This window comes from Callorhinus ursinus, unplaced genomic scaffold (assembly GCF_003265705.2).
Source record: "Callorhinus ursinus isolate GAN/ISIS: 27379988/994484 unplaced genomic scaffold, GSC_fseal_2.0 scaffold1, whole genome shotgun sequence".
Classification (NCBI taxonomy): Eukaryota; Metazoa; Chordata; class Mammalia; order Carnivora; family Otariidae; genus Callorhinus; species Callorhinus ursinus.
In genome coordinates, this window is record NW_027397063.1 from 83,992,782 (window position 1) to 84,007,816 (window position 15,035).

General features: G+C 43.4%; 1 long non-coding RNA gene across 3 annotated transcripts in view; it reads left to right on the top strand.

Moving 5' to 3' along the window:
• The window catches only part of LOC112829341 (uncharacterized), a 43,960-nt gene that overhangs the window by 10,415 nt on the left and 18,510 nt on the right, over positions 1-15,035 (top strand). Inside the window, exons 1-2 of one of the 3 annotated variants that reach the window (XR_003209690.2) lie at positions 11,804-12,144; positions 14,247-14,361. This is a non-coding gene — a long non-coding RNA (uncharacterized lncRNA). Of the gene's footprint in view, positions 1-11,803; positions 12,145-13,215; positions 13,302-14,246; positions 14,362-15,035 lie in introns of those variants that run through there. The other 2 variants (XR_003209693.2, XR_003209691.2) reach the window with 2 other exon arrangements.

Consider the following 15,035-nt stretch of genomic DNA (forward strand, 5'->3'; position numbering starts at 1 on the left):
AGGTCCGCCATACTGGGCCATGGCTTTCTGTTCCTTAAGAACTTACAATACAGGAGTGCCTGCCGACCCTTAGCTTCGGCCGGGGTCCTGATCTCCAAGGTCCTGGGACTGAGCAGGCTCCACGCTCAGCAGGGAGTCGGCTTGGGCTTCTCTCCCTCTGCCCCGCCCCACCATGCGCATGCGCACTCTCTCAAATAAATAAATCTAAAAAAAAAAAAACTTACAGTACAGTGAGGCAGTCACTTTACCGCTCTGTGCCTCGGTTTCCTCATTTGTAAAACAGGTGAAACTATCTGACCTTCCTGACTCACAGTTTTTCTGAGGTTCAATGTCTTGATACATGAGGAAAAGACAAACGAAAACCCTTTGCAAATGTGGTTACTGTTTATTCCAGATTATCTAATTTCCGAACACATTAAAGAAAGTTTAGGTTTATGAAACCGCATGATTGCAGGTCCTTTTCCCTTGGCTATATAGGGAAGTTCCAAAATTTCCCATGTTTCACCCATTTCATTACGTTACTTCATTAAGGGCAAGGTTGAGTGGGTTAGTGGTTAGGTTATGGGACTAGGCATAATACTTCCTGCATTCTTATCTGACTTGGCCATTGTTTTGTTATTGCCTCAGGGAAAATCTTAATGCCTTAATTTGCTGTGAAAACAAATACATATCAGGGATATTTACTTTGAAAAAGGGTTATGAGACTTTGAATGGATTGATTTGAGAGGGCTTTCTACGTGAATCTTGTTCTTTGGAGCCAAATTCTATTGGGTAATTCAAAATCAATAGAAAAAGAACTAATTTTAATTGAGTTTTACTTTGTCTTGAGCACTGTGCTTACATTCTCATTCAATCTTTACAAGCTGCAAGGTATATAACATTATGGCCGTCCTTACAGATAAGGAAGGGGAGTTTAAAGAATTTACCCAAACATCACCAACTATGGGAGATAGGACCGTGATGAAAACTCTCTCCTCTCTAATGTGAAATCCCTACTCACTTTCCTAAACCTCTGCTCCTCACAGTGTGGTCTGTGGAGAAGCAGCAAGGGAACCACCTGGATCTAGTTAGAAATGCAGAATCTCAGGCTTCACCCCTCTGGCTACTAAAGGACAATCTGCGTTCTAGTAGGATTCCCACATTAAAGTTTGAGACTGTCGCAAGACCACCTGGCCTCTCAAACGGACTGCTGACATAATTGCTTCTCTTCACAGCTGACCTGGTTTCTGGATGAGCCCCTAACACCCACACATACCCCCAAGCCCCCTACACCAGCTCAAGCCCAGGCAAAATTAACCACAGCTTCTCTTTAGATATGGCCCTGGTTTATTCCACCATTATAACCTCCCAGGATTGGTTCATAACTAAATGCATATATGACCTTTTACTGTGCTACGGTATACACTCTATGAGAGCGGGCTTGGTCTTGTCCATCTCTGTATCTTGTACACCTGTGACTTAAATTAGGGTTGATTAAATTAATAAAGTGGCACTTCTCTAGTGTCTCAAAATTTTCCCTTTGTTACCTCTTTCCCAAATGTAGCCACCACACCTGACACTCTTCACTCTGAGAAGCTCAACTATTATCAGTTGAAAGAGCCGCTAATAAATCAAGCAGGCTGGGGCCTAATCCACCCCCTGGAGAAAGGCTACTGTTGAGGAATCTCAGTGCCAGGCCGTTTTTCCTGTCTTTGCCACTAGGAAGCCTCATGACTTGGCAAGTCCTTTCAAGTCTCTGAATTTCCATTTCCCATCAAATCCAGATGAAGTTTGAGTTCTAAAGAACAGGGGTTTGTCACCTGTTATGATCTGCTCTTTGCATTTCCATCACCCCCAAACCTTCCAACCCCAGATCTGCTCTTTATCCAAAGCCCTAAACTGAAAGAGAGGGAAAATCAGGGAAGAAGATGAATATGTTTCGTAACTGATCTTAAGCCAGAAAAGGAACCTGAGGTAAAGTCATTCATGCCGATAAAGTTTTCTTAATCATGACCATTCCCTGTTCTGGCAGCAATTAGACACTACTCCTTGAGTATGCTCCTTTGTGTTTGGTACCTCGATGTCCTCTACAAAAGATACTGAATTGGCCAGTTGTATGGAAAACCGTGAGCAGTTGTGGAAAAATAGAGAGAGAGAGAGAGATACATGAATATACCCTCATCTCTCTATAGCACTGCTCTACTACACTGTGTCAATGACACGGTGGTGAGGCGTCTCCAATCTTTGTTATTAATAAGGGTTCTAAGAAATTGAAGTTTGCAAATGATTAACTCTCTCTCTCTCTTTAAAGTATTAGAGTGGATTCAAGTATCCCGGCCACTATCACTAATATCTATTACCTTTGCTTTTTTGAATGAGAGAAGGAAATGAAGTTATAGAGAGTTCTGAAAGAATATCACATGACCAAGACCTTATCTCTGCCACAGCTGTGAAATCCAGACATGGCCAAAGGGTTGTGTGGTTCGACTCATGTGAATGTCATTTCTCCTGTGTGTTCTAGGAGTAAAAGTGTTGAGACATGGTGCATTTAGGAGTGTTGACACCATAGTTTTGCAGACAGAGATGTTCCTTGTGAGGTTTTCATGACCTGTTGAGGAAAGTAACATGTTTGGAACACAATCCAAGGCTGAACAAAGAGAATGTTTGGTATTTCTTTAAAATGCTTTCCAACAGGGACACCTGGGTGGCTCAGTTGGTTAAGCATCTGCCTTTGGCTCAGGTCATGATCCCAGGGTCCTGGTCAGCGGGGAGTCTGCTTCTCCGTCTCCTCTGCCCCTGTCCCTTGCTTGTGCTTTCTCTCTCTCTCTCTCCCTCTCTCTCTTTCTCTCAAATAAATAAATAAAATCTTTTAAAAAATAAAATAAAATGCTTTCCATTGGTAAAAGAAGATTTGGTAGTTATGGTTTCTCCCACTACCGTTAGGAACAGTGGCTTTTAAATTCTTTTGACTGTGATGTACAATGAGAAATACGTTGTCCAAAGTAACCATGGAATATGTGTATTATATAGAGAGAGGTTTATATATAATTATATATTTATATATCCATATGTAATGATTTATATATGAGTGTATATAAAGATGAAACTTAAGTTTCACAAAGCCGTGCTTATTTTACTGTGTTAATAATATTTTTTATTCTATTTCAGTTTCTAAAAAATGCTGAATGCAATCCACTAAATTGATTTCATGACCATTAATGGATTGCAGCTCTGAGCTTGAAGATATTGCTTCAGAGATATCCTACTTGTATGGTTGTGAACAGTTGCTTACTGCCAATTAGCTGAAAATGATTGACCTAGTGTCCTAGATTGTTCATGTTTAGTGTTCACAGATATGGGCTAGAGTTCTGGACAACTGACCATGACAGCTGCCTTAGCACTAGATGACTGGTTTGACCATTACTAAATAAAAGCACAGCTTTACATTTAGTGGAACTCAATGCCTTCTACAAAACATTTAGCCAAGTAGCTGTTGTTAAGGCAGTCAGATATATTGTCCTACTTTATCCCAAATTTATAAACCACTACGCTATTGTGTTGATTGAGTCAGTTGAAAAGAAAACATCATGGAGACAGAATTATAACATCTCAGTGTGCATTCTTATGAATAAGGCAGTGGCTGGAATTTTAGTGCTGTGTTTCTCTAGCATGTGTAAAAATCTAATATAAAAGGATATGATCCTCTTCAAACTCTTCTCGTCTATTTTTGCCTCAATGGGAGTCCAAATTGTAGACTAACAGCTTTATTTTTTAAGTCTTAGAAGTTTCAAATTCTACATCATCAAGATGGGTTTTTATGTGTAAAATATTTTTTATTCTACTCCTGAAATGTTTCTATGCTGAAAAAGCTTTTCTAAATTTTTGTCGTTTGTGTTAATTCACTACTAGTTCTCAATGTGATTTTTTCTTAAACAAAAACAAACAAGAAGAAAGAGAAATGTTGCTTTTCTTTTATTTGAAATGTGCTTCTTTTCTGGAAGTTCCTTTAAAAGCCGCTCTGAGGTATAGGTTCTAGCGCCATATACCAATTCTGACCAGTGGAACCCAGGAGACAACCACTGCAGAATATTAGAGAGACCTGGGATAACTTTATGTAAATGCAGCAAAGAGCTTTCTAGAGGTAGCTAGGCTACCTAGCACCGTTTTGGAGGTGGCACATGGTTTCTGCATTATGGGATGGAAACTGGATTTTGTGATTTTTTTTTTAAATCAAGCTGATTTTTGCCCTTGGGGAAGAACTGAAGGCAGTGCCGCTGCTTAAGCAGGAATATTTTAGTTGTTTTTTTTTTTTAAGTTTATTTATTTTTTAGTAATCTCTATGGGTAATGTGGGGCTTGAACTCATAATGCTGAGATCACAAGTTGCATGCTCTACCGCTCGCTCGCTCTTCCTTCCTTCCAAATTTTATTTTTAAGTAATCTCTACACCCAACATGGGGCTTGAACTCACGACCCCAAGATCAAGTCTCATGCTCCTCTGACTGAGCCAGCTAGGCACCCCAAGACCTGCAACTTATTTTCAAACAAATATGACCACAAACATTAAAATAAACGAAATATATGGTATATATATGTATATGTATAATGTATATTATGTATGTATACATGGATATGTCTATTTATGTTCAAGATTAACAAATCTAGGGGCGCCTGGGTGACTCAGTCGGTTAAGTCTGCCTTCGGCTCAGGTCATGATCCCAGGGTCCTGGGATTGAGTCCAGCATCGGGCTCCCTGCTCGGCGGGAAGCCTGCTTCTCCCTCTCCCACTCCCTCTGCTTGTGTTCCCTCTCTCACTGTGTCTCTCTCTGTCAAATAAATCAAATCTTTAAAAAGAAAAGATTGATAAATCTAAACTAAAGTTGTTATATTAGTTTTCAAGTTTGAAAATTTTCAAAATAAAAAGTGTGTGTGTAGGAGAAACAGTAACAGAGGTGATAACCAGAGCACAGATGTTAAATTTAAAGATATTATTATTATTATTTAAGATTTTATTTATTTATTTTGGAGAGAGCACAAGCAGGGGGAAGGGCAGAGGGACAGGGAGAAGCAGGCTCCCCGCTGAGCAAGGAGCCCGATGCGGGGCTCCATCCCAGGACCCTGGGATCATGACCTGAGCTGAAGGCAGATGCTTAACTGAGCCACCCAGGCGCCCCTAGAGAGATTATTTTCTTTAAATTATATGGTATTATGTAATGTTATATAGTACCTATTTTAGGGCTTTGAACTTAGGAGGGATTTACCAATTTTTTGAATAGCTCAGATTAAACTACTTTTCACCACACTGTAAGAACATGCCAAGAATACCTCTAGAGGGTCCAGTCCCTTTCCCACCATCTTGGGGCTGTGTAACTCCAGTATCCACCGTCTCACCCTTGACTGGAGGCTGAGGGAAAGGAAGATGAACTGTCCCGTACATTCTCCGCACAATGTGCTCCATGGACCAGCAGTGTCTCCATCCCTGGGAGCTTGTTAGAGATGCAGAATATCGCTCTAGACCCAGATCCACTAAAGCAGAATATGATTCATATGCACCTGAGTTTTGTCCCTGTTAGAATAAAAATGGGCTAAAGCCATTTACCTGCATTAAATGTCTCCACGATTGCTTATAAGTCAACGTAAGATAAAGAGCCAAAAAGATTTCTTAGGACTTAGTCTTTTTCTTTGCCAACACTTAAAAGAGACATGTTTTTCTAATTAAATATAAGTAGCTTATTTCTTCAAAACTTTTTTTTAATTGTGGGTGTTAGTGATTTTCCACATGTGAACGAAGTATCTCCCATAATTATTTTGATCATAGTGACAGAACATTTTTATATTATAGGTCATATAAACTAAAGGTTTCTTTAGCCCTGGAAAATACTATTCTAAAATAGAAAATAATACCAATTAGAATGGTTTAGTTTTAAAAATACAAAACTATGCCGTGGGTTGTAAAAGTTTGCTGAAAGGTCTTCTTGACATTTATAATTCTTTTCCCAGTAGCCCTTTAACTAGAGACAATTTAAGAGTAGTTTGCTGGGGCGCCTGGGTGGCTCAGTCGTTAAGTGTCTGCCTTCGGCTCAGGTCATGATCCCAGGGTCCTGGGATCAAGCCCCGCATCAGGCTCTCTGCTCGGCGGGAACCCTGCTTCTCCCTCTCCCGCTCCTGCTCCCCCTGCTTGTGTTCCCTCTCTCGCTGTGTCTCTCTCTGTCAAATAAATAAATAAAATCTTTAAAAAAATAAAATAAACAAAATAGTTTGCTGAGAGTTCAAGAGTTTAGAAATGTTTTTTCCTCCCTTTTCTTTTTTCTTTTTTAAAGATTTTATTTATTTATTTGAGAGAGAGGATGAGAGATAGAGAGCATGAGAGGGAAGAGGGTCAGAGGGAGAAGCAGACTCACCGCTGAGCAGGGAGCCCGATGTGGGACTCGATCCAGGGACTCCAGGATCATGACCTGAGCCAAAGGCAGTCGCTTAACCAACAGAGCCACCCAGGCGCCCTTTTCCTCCCTTTTCTTGTTCTGCAGTCTGTGCTACCATGGCTAAGGAAAAGGAGAAGAAAAGGGGCCTTCTCCTATCTTCTGCAGTCTCTAGTCTGGGTTGAAACGCAAGGCCTCTGTGGTCTCTGCTTCAGGAAGACGATCAGAGATGCAGATGTATTTGTGACTTGGAGGTTTTCGTGAAGTCCTTGTTAGGATGAAAATTGTGGACCTTCTTCTGGATGAATATGTCCAGTGTAATTATTAAGCTTTAAAAATGCCAAAAGGAAAAAAAACCCCAACAACCCTCACATTTGGAGCCTTGCATCTGGAAGCCTTTTTCTCCCCTTAGGAAATATTTGTGGCTCTTTGTTCCTGTCAAGGAGGAAAACGTGCTTGTAAATTTCACCCAAGAGAAAGCATATCTTTGCATCCACCACATCAGGAAGGAATAGATACAATCCCACAAACATATGCCAAAGTCTCCAGAAATTTGACCAAAGGCTGGTGGTGGGAGGGGGAGGAGGGGTGGAATTATGCAAGAAAAGCAACCCAGCCTGGCAGAAAATTTCAGCGAGGAAGTTGTCTGTGCCAACCTTGGTCTCAAAGAAAAATACTCACCCTCTTAAAGCTGCTAAGATGGCAAGGAAGGCAGTGCCTTCACTGGCCATCCAGACCTCCCTGGACAAAAGGATGCCTCCAAGAGAAGCCAAAGCAAACGTCCCCCTACACAATGGACATACGCCTATATGCACAGAGGCCAGTCCTGTGTGTCAGGCAGTTGCTTGCAGTGTGAAAGGAGCCAGGGAAATCATCCCAAAGTTTCTCCGACCGCCTATTTCTGGGTGCCTGAGATTCAACCATTATTGCTTCTTTCCTTTATAGTCAGCATTATACTCACCCTAAAATTTCCTTACAATGTTAACTAACCCTAGGGTAGGGGGGCACTGTAGAATTTCATCCAAGCTCTTTTCTACCAAAAGCTGAGTTCTTGCTCCTAGCACAGAGACCCCTGAGGCCCAAATGAGAAAGGGTGATTTTTAAGCAAGTGCATCCTTTGTTCCTGCTGCCCACTCTTCCTTCTTCCTACTTCATGAGAGGGGTGTGAATTGTTTTTACACAACACAGAGTAATTTAGTCTCCAGGTGAGGCGGATGGGAAGAACTGAGATTAGACAGTTTATTCTCTGCGTTGTTTGCTTTCCGACTGTGAGAATGGGCTCCCCTGGAATTCCTTAGAGCTGCCCCACCATGACTGGAATCCAAGACTGTCAAAGTCTTTTTTGCCCGCCAAAATGGGGGCAAAACCACTTCTTGAATGGGGGCGTCTGGATACTAACTGTCGCCTTATCAGTTAGGGACAGAGTCGCACCTGGGATTTGGGAGCGTGCCAATCACTCTGCATATTTTAAATGCCCTCCCTCGCAACCTCTACAATTATAATACTTTATACTTAAAAGTTTCCTGAGGTGAAACCCTGTACTTCAACCAGAAGTCTCAAGGGAAGCCTTTATTGCATTAGTCTTAAAAAACCACTCTTATGATTCATTAAATGTTACCTTGAATATTTAATTCCTACCATACATAATTTTTTAAAAGATTTTATTTATTTGGTAGAGATAGAGAGAGGGAGAGCACCAGCAGGGGGAGCGGCAGGCAGAGGGAGAGGAAGAATCAGGCTCCCCGCTGAGGAAGGAGCCTGACGTGGGGCTCGATCCCAGAACCCTGGGATCATGACCTGAGCCGAAGGCAGCTGCTTAATCAACTGAGCCACCCAGGCGCCCCCCTACCATACATAATTTTAACCATCCCTTCAAAACAATTTGTTTTCTTTTTTTAAAAAAGATTTTATTTATTTGAGAGAGAAAGCAAGAGAGCATGAGTGGTGGGGAGGGGCAGAGGGAGAGTCTGACAAGCAGACTCCCTACTGAGTGCAGAGCCCAGCATAGGGCTCCATCTCAGGACCCTGAGATCATGACCTGAGCCGAAGGCAGACGCTTAACCAACTGAGCCACCCAGGTGCCCCAAAACAACTTGTTTTCATTACCAGGCTTAACGATCGTCTCCTCTTGCCAGAATCACACTGGCCCTTTGAAGGAAATTTTGAATATTACCTCAGCAATACGAAAAAGAGCTCAGCAGTTAAAGGTGAACTGGCGAGCCTCTGCTTTGTTGGTTCTGCGTAGCTCAGACTTGGGGTTGAGGCCTGTCCATGTGAGACAGGTGCACACACCCACACCTCATGGAGTTGTAAGCTGGGAAGTCTGAGTGGCACTGATTCATACTTCCTGGCTTGTATTTCGGCTTCTGAGGCTCCTGACCTCAGGTTTCTGCAGCGTGCCAAGCAGGAACTATCTCTGACATCAAGCTGGGAATGGCAGTGGAACATTTGAAAAGCATCTAGGACGCTTGAGAAAACCTCCCTCTGCACTGTGTCTTTGGCCCCATTTGCCTCCTTCAGTCTTCTCTTCCTGTCTCCTGGGACATCTTCCTCCCTCCTGAGGTACTTCCACTGGCCTCTACTGGTGCCCCCCCGCCACCGGCTACACACACTGTGTCCCATAGTCTTTAGAGACCACTCCTCTTGCCTCAACCGCCCGCCCCTTCCCCTTTCCCCACCCTTGCCCCCAACTCAACTTTTGTTCTGGTTCTTCCTTGCAAGCAATATTATAATAACTAATATTTTTTGGCACTTGTGGTTTACAAAATGTAGATAATTATGTGGACACAAACAACCCGGTCAGGATGGTATAATTATCTATGTTGGGCATAAAAACAAATGTAAGGCTCAGAGGGCCAGTGGCTTGTTCAGGTTGCAGAATCATTGATGGATTCATGTCACTCTGTTCTTCCTGTTGGGTTCCCACCACCAATCGTGCAGGCTCTGTGACCACGCAGGCTATGGCATCTTCTCTACATTATGCTACCCAGGCTTCCCTATGGCCAAAAAGACTTGAGAAAGCTTCTTTCTTGGGCTCCATTTTCTGAAGTCCATATATACATGTACTTCATGGATTGTACGAATCCATGATTCACGGATACTTGGATTCATCTAAGTATCGATGTCATCTCACGTTTCTTAATCTTCCCATGACAGCCTTACTCCTACTATAGATAATCCAGTATCTCCTCAGTCATTTTTAGGCTATTGTATTCCTTAGAGAAGGTAGCTTCTGGGCCAAGGTGAGGGCTTAGATTGGGTGGGGTGAATGGGCCACGTGGGTTCCGATTTTGAACAAGGCCTCACTTTGGGCTCGTCTGTAGGCATAAGGGCAAAAGAGTCTCCTTGATGCAGATGCCTGGGAGGGAGGTGGGGAGAAGGATGGGGAAGGAATCCTGGGACCTTTTTCCAGTCTGAGCATGGAGAATAGGGGCTGGGAGCAGCTGTTGAGGGCCTTGCCTTCCCAAGTAGCTTCCCGAGACTCATGATTCAAGTAATGCTGGGTCGGGTCCTGGCTGGAAGGATGTAAGGGAGAAGTGTGGAGAAAGGCATCTCCGAATTTTGATGCAAAGAGCCAGCCTTCTTGCAGAGGGAAACTTAAAGAAGGCCCAGCTCATTTGTACCTTTAAGGGAAGCAGCAGGAAGGGGCATGAAAGCAGTTCTCCCTCAGGAGAGCAGGAGTCTCTCTGAATTCTGGAGGCCTGAGAGGGATACCCAAGAGAGGCATCCCAGACTCCCACAAAAATAACTTGGGGCCTCCTTCAGGTGGGGAAAGACCTAGGTCTTCCAGCTCTATCGGAAGGAGCTATCAATGGTAATATGACAATATGGACCACTATTATCCTCATGAGCCAGCTCTTGGGATGCTGAGGTACAAATACGGAAGAATCTCAACATAAATTTTGGCTAACCTTCCACTTTTTCATAAACGCTATAGCAACTGCACGGTCCCAATTACTGTTTTTTTGGGGAAAAAAAAGTATTTGTCCACATAATACAGCAGTTGCAGGTAAATGTTCCTTTAGAATGACTTCCCATCATAGACTGCCAGCTTTCTCAGCACCCTCAGGCAAATGGTGGAGCAGTGTGTGGGCCAGCCCACCCTCTCCTGCCCCTGGCCTTGTAACCTCTGACAAAGTCCCCTGTGGAACAGAGGCACTTAGGCAGCAGGCGGCGCTTGGCTCCTCCCGTAGAGAATTGAGACAAAGAAAACGAGGGGAAAGTGAATTTTCTACTAGTGTATTTCCTCATTCTTTTTCTTCATGGAGGCTGTCTGTTCAGCCCGAAGACATGGCTGTGTGAAAGAGCAGATGCACTGGAGCTCAGCCAACGGGATTGAAGTCCTCCCCCAGAAGTACCACAGGGGATGGTGGGCAAGTTTCTTAAACACTGTGGAGGGCTGACCAATGGGTAGACAGATGGCTCTAACCGTGGAGGGTAGGGCCACATCCCCACTAAGAACTCTGGGCTCAGACCCCTCCGGTGTGAATCCCAGCTCTACTCCTGTGTGACCTGGGGCCAGGTATTTAACCTCTGGGAACCGTGGCTTTCTCACCTGCAAATTGAGGAGTATGTGACTACCTCATAAGGTTGGTATGAGAAGGAAATGAGGAAAACATAGACGAGATCCATTGCTCCTGGCACATTTCATGCACTCAATAAATGTCACGCATTCATAGTAACGGGGGATGTTTTTGATGCACTTGTGTTTATTGATACCTGCATTATTTTTAAATGAGTATTCATCATCCTTTAGTTACAAGTTGTTTTTTTGGTCTGAGGATTCTTATCTTTGGCTGATCTAAGACCCCCCACTCCTAAACTCATTTTTGACTTAAGGGGTCTCTGCTTTGTGCTTTTTGTGTGAGGACATCTCTTACAGTACTTATCACAGGGCATTTGAATGGTCTTTTTGTCTCTTGCACTAAATTCTGGATTGCTGGGGCACCTGGGTGGCTCAGCCTGTTAAGAGGACAACTCTTGATTTGGGCTCAGGTCGTGATCTCAGGATCCTGGGATGGAGCCCCCGCTGTGGTTGGTCCAGCTCTCCCTCAGCGGGTAGTCTGCTTGGGATTCTCTCCCTCTCCCTCTGCCCCCCTCCCTCACCCCACTCATGCACTCTCTTCTCTCTCAAATAAATAAATGAACCTTAAAAAAATAAATTCTGGATGGCTTGAGGGTGGGGGGCTTTGTTCCTGGAAACCCAGCACTTAGGAGGCTTTCACCAAATACTCGTTAGATAAGTGTAGAAGTGAATAGACACCCTTACCTAAAAGGAATTTTGGTGAACGAGGAGATGCTTCAGAAAACCTACCTTACCGTATATATCAGAATATAAGCCCCCCACCCCTGAAACTGACCTGTGGGCCAAAACAAAGAGGTCTGGTCCATGTTTTCTGCCTCCAGCAGGAGTGGCTGACCCCTGAGGCTGTCCTTTCAACCATCAGGTTGATCTAGAAGGTGCTCTCTCAGCCTCAGTCTAGTCTCCAAAGAACAAGTAGCAGCCTTGGGACTGTCTTATAGAAAACGAAGAACTTCCACTGAGGAGCTGTAGCTACCTGAGGAATTGAACTTGACTCCTCCCTCTGCAACCGATTTTAGGCCCAGATTTTACACCCTCCCCTCTACTCTGTTCCCATAACCCTGGCTTTAGTTCAATTCCTCATCATTTCCTGCCCGAACTCCTGAATCACCAGGCTGACTTTTGGTCTCTTCCATCCCATGCCGTTCTCCATAGTGCTTCTGAGGTGAGTGTTCTATAGAATAGATCTTGTCCCTATTCCCTCTCTCTCCCTCACCTGTCAGTGTTCAGGGTCTATCTGCTCCCCCGCTGCTCCCTGGATAAAGGCTGAAATGCCCCCCCTGAGGCTCCCTAACCCTTTCCAGGTGAGTCCCTGCTTTCTGCCCGTTTTCTGTTTCCCCAGGCCTTTCCCCTCTCCCCTCTTTCTTTTATGTCCAGACATACTAAGCTACAGGATGCTCCAGAGCAGGGCCCTCTCCCAAGTCCATGTTTCCATGCCCTCTAGAGAGTCATCCTTGTTTACCGCACCCGTCAATTGTTAGATACAAGGCGGTACCCAGATCTTTCCTCCACCATGGCAATAATCATATTGGATTGCAACAAGCTAATTGCTGCATTCATGCATCCAACTTCCATTCATTCATTCATTCTCTTTTTCAATGCTGTTTTAGTGTGCTTACCAGCCGCTCTTTGATGTTAGAGATACAGGTGCCCATAAATAAGCCAGGGAAAAAATTCCTGCTCTCATGGAATTTGTGTTGTAGCAGAAGAAAATGAACAATAAATATAGGAACAGTTTGTTTTCCAATAAAAATGTGATACAAATCTTTGAAGGAAATAAATAGAGTGAAATATTGATTACCTAATGTTGCGGGTATATGAGTGGGAATCAGGGAAGTCTTCTCTGAGGGAGATGATAGTCGAGTAGAGTCCAGAAGCATAGTGAGAGGAAAACTATACACCGAACTGGGGAGATGGATTATGAGTCCCCAGGGAAGGCCTGAGCCTGGCATGCTGGAGGAAGGAGAGAGGCCACTCTCCCTGGAGCACGGCATGAGCCCCCAATAGACGGTGTGTTCCTTGAGACCCTGGGCAGAATCTCATACCTTACCATAATCATAGGCTCTAGGCTGGTACCCAAGATGTTAGTAAGTATTTGAATCAATAAGTATGATGTTGAACTTATATTTTCTTTGGTATTTCCCAACAAAAGCTAAAAAGGTCTTACATTTTTTATAGCTTTTATCCTAGGAACCATAGTGAAATATTCTTTCCCCCCCAGCTTTATTGAGATATAATTGACATATAATATTGTATAAATTCAAGATGTACAACATGATGATCTGATCTATCAATCCATGGTGAAATGATGACCACAACAAGGTTAGTTAACATATCCACCACCTTATATAGTTATCTTCTTTTTTTTCCCTACCCAGCTAGCAAATTTCAAGGATACAATACAATATTGTTAACTGTAGTCACCATGCTGTGCATTAGATCCTCAGAACTTACTCATCTTATAATTGAAAGTTCGTGTGCCTTTGACCAACATCTTCCCATTTCCCCCCCAACGTTCAACAACTACCATTCTGCTGTTTCTAAGAGTTTGACTTTTTAAAATTCCATGTATGAAGAGTACTTTTTAAAATTCCACATATATTAGAGTAATTCAGGAGAAATTCCCATTGAGAATCAAGGAGACAAAGTAATTCTTGAGGAACAAGTCTTAAGACTCTTCCAGGAAGATGCTCAGTGGGGGGAAAATTCTTTTTTTTTTTTTTAAGATTTTATTTATTTATTTGAGAGAGAGAGAATGAGAGATAGCGCGAGAGGGAAGAGGGTCAGAGGGAGAAGCAGACTCCCTGCTGAGCAGGGAGCCCGATGCGGGACTCGATCCCGGGACTCCAGGATCATGACCTGAGCCGAAGGCAGTCGCTTAACCAACTGAGCCACCCAGGTGCCCGGGAAAATTCTTTAAAATAAAAAATCACAGAATCGGAGGGGGAAGTTGGTTTCTCTTAGAAAAATTTGCTTCGGAAGGAGGGATCCTTCAGGAAATAAAAATATTGGCTGCTGAGGAAATTAAGGAATAAGCAAGCCGCAAATATCCAAGACCTTGTGAAGCTGGGGGGGGAGGTGGTGGGACTAGGGACTTCCCATGAATTTCTATGTAGTAGTGAGTGATGATACAAAATTAATATCTGAATATGGAAAGATCACAAGGATTTTGATTGATTAGAAGACAAAAAGGATGTGGTTAAGAGATAATAGAGTCAATTTTTTTTTTTTTAATTCACATACTTCACAACGCTTTGTTTGTTTTAGATCTTTAGGGGCCAAGGGCTTTCCTCATCATTCCCAGGAGGTTTTTGTTTGCTTGTTCCTGTATTTTGGCAATGCATCTATTTATATTGATAAGAAGAACTATCTAACTAGCCAGGTGAGTAACATGCATTTTAACCCCAGGGTGATTTGTTTTTTTGAAGATTTATTTATTTATTTAACAGAGAGATAGAAAGAGAGCACGGGTAGGCAGAGCAGCAGGCAGAGGGAGAGGGAGAAGCCGGCTCTCCGCCGAGCAGGGAGCCCGACCCCAAGACCCTGGGATCATGACCCAAGCAGAAGGTGGCGGCTTAACCGACTGAGCCACCCAGGTGCCCCCCGCCCCCCAGGGTGATTTTATCCCCTAGTTGTGTAGTACTAGACCAGGTATTAATCTTCTCTAAAATGAAAACCAACATAGAACAGAGTCCAGAAAAGAAACCACAAACAACTCCCAAGAATGAGACCAATAATGGCTAACTCAACGGCTGAATAATGTGCTATTTTAAAAAGACGAATTTCTTCACAACGAATTCATGAAAATAAACTTATCCGACACCAAGATTATGAAACATTTCTTTAGATGGAAGATGTAGCTTTTTTGGAGTATGAGTGCACCTAGAGTCCCAGCTTGAGTCTAAGAAACTTTAGACTTTGGAGGGGAGGGAAGAATGAGTTCGATGAGGTGGTTAGCACTTAGATTTCACTCCAGGCCCAAGCCCCACTGGAACTTTATCCGAGCTACACACACACACACACACACACACACACACACACACACACACACACACA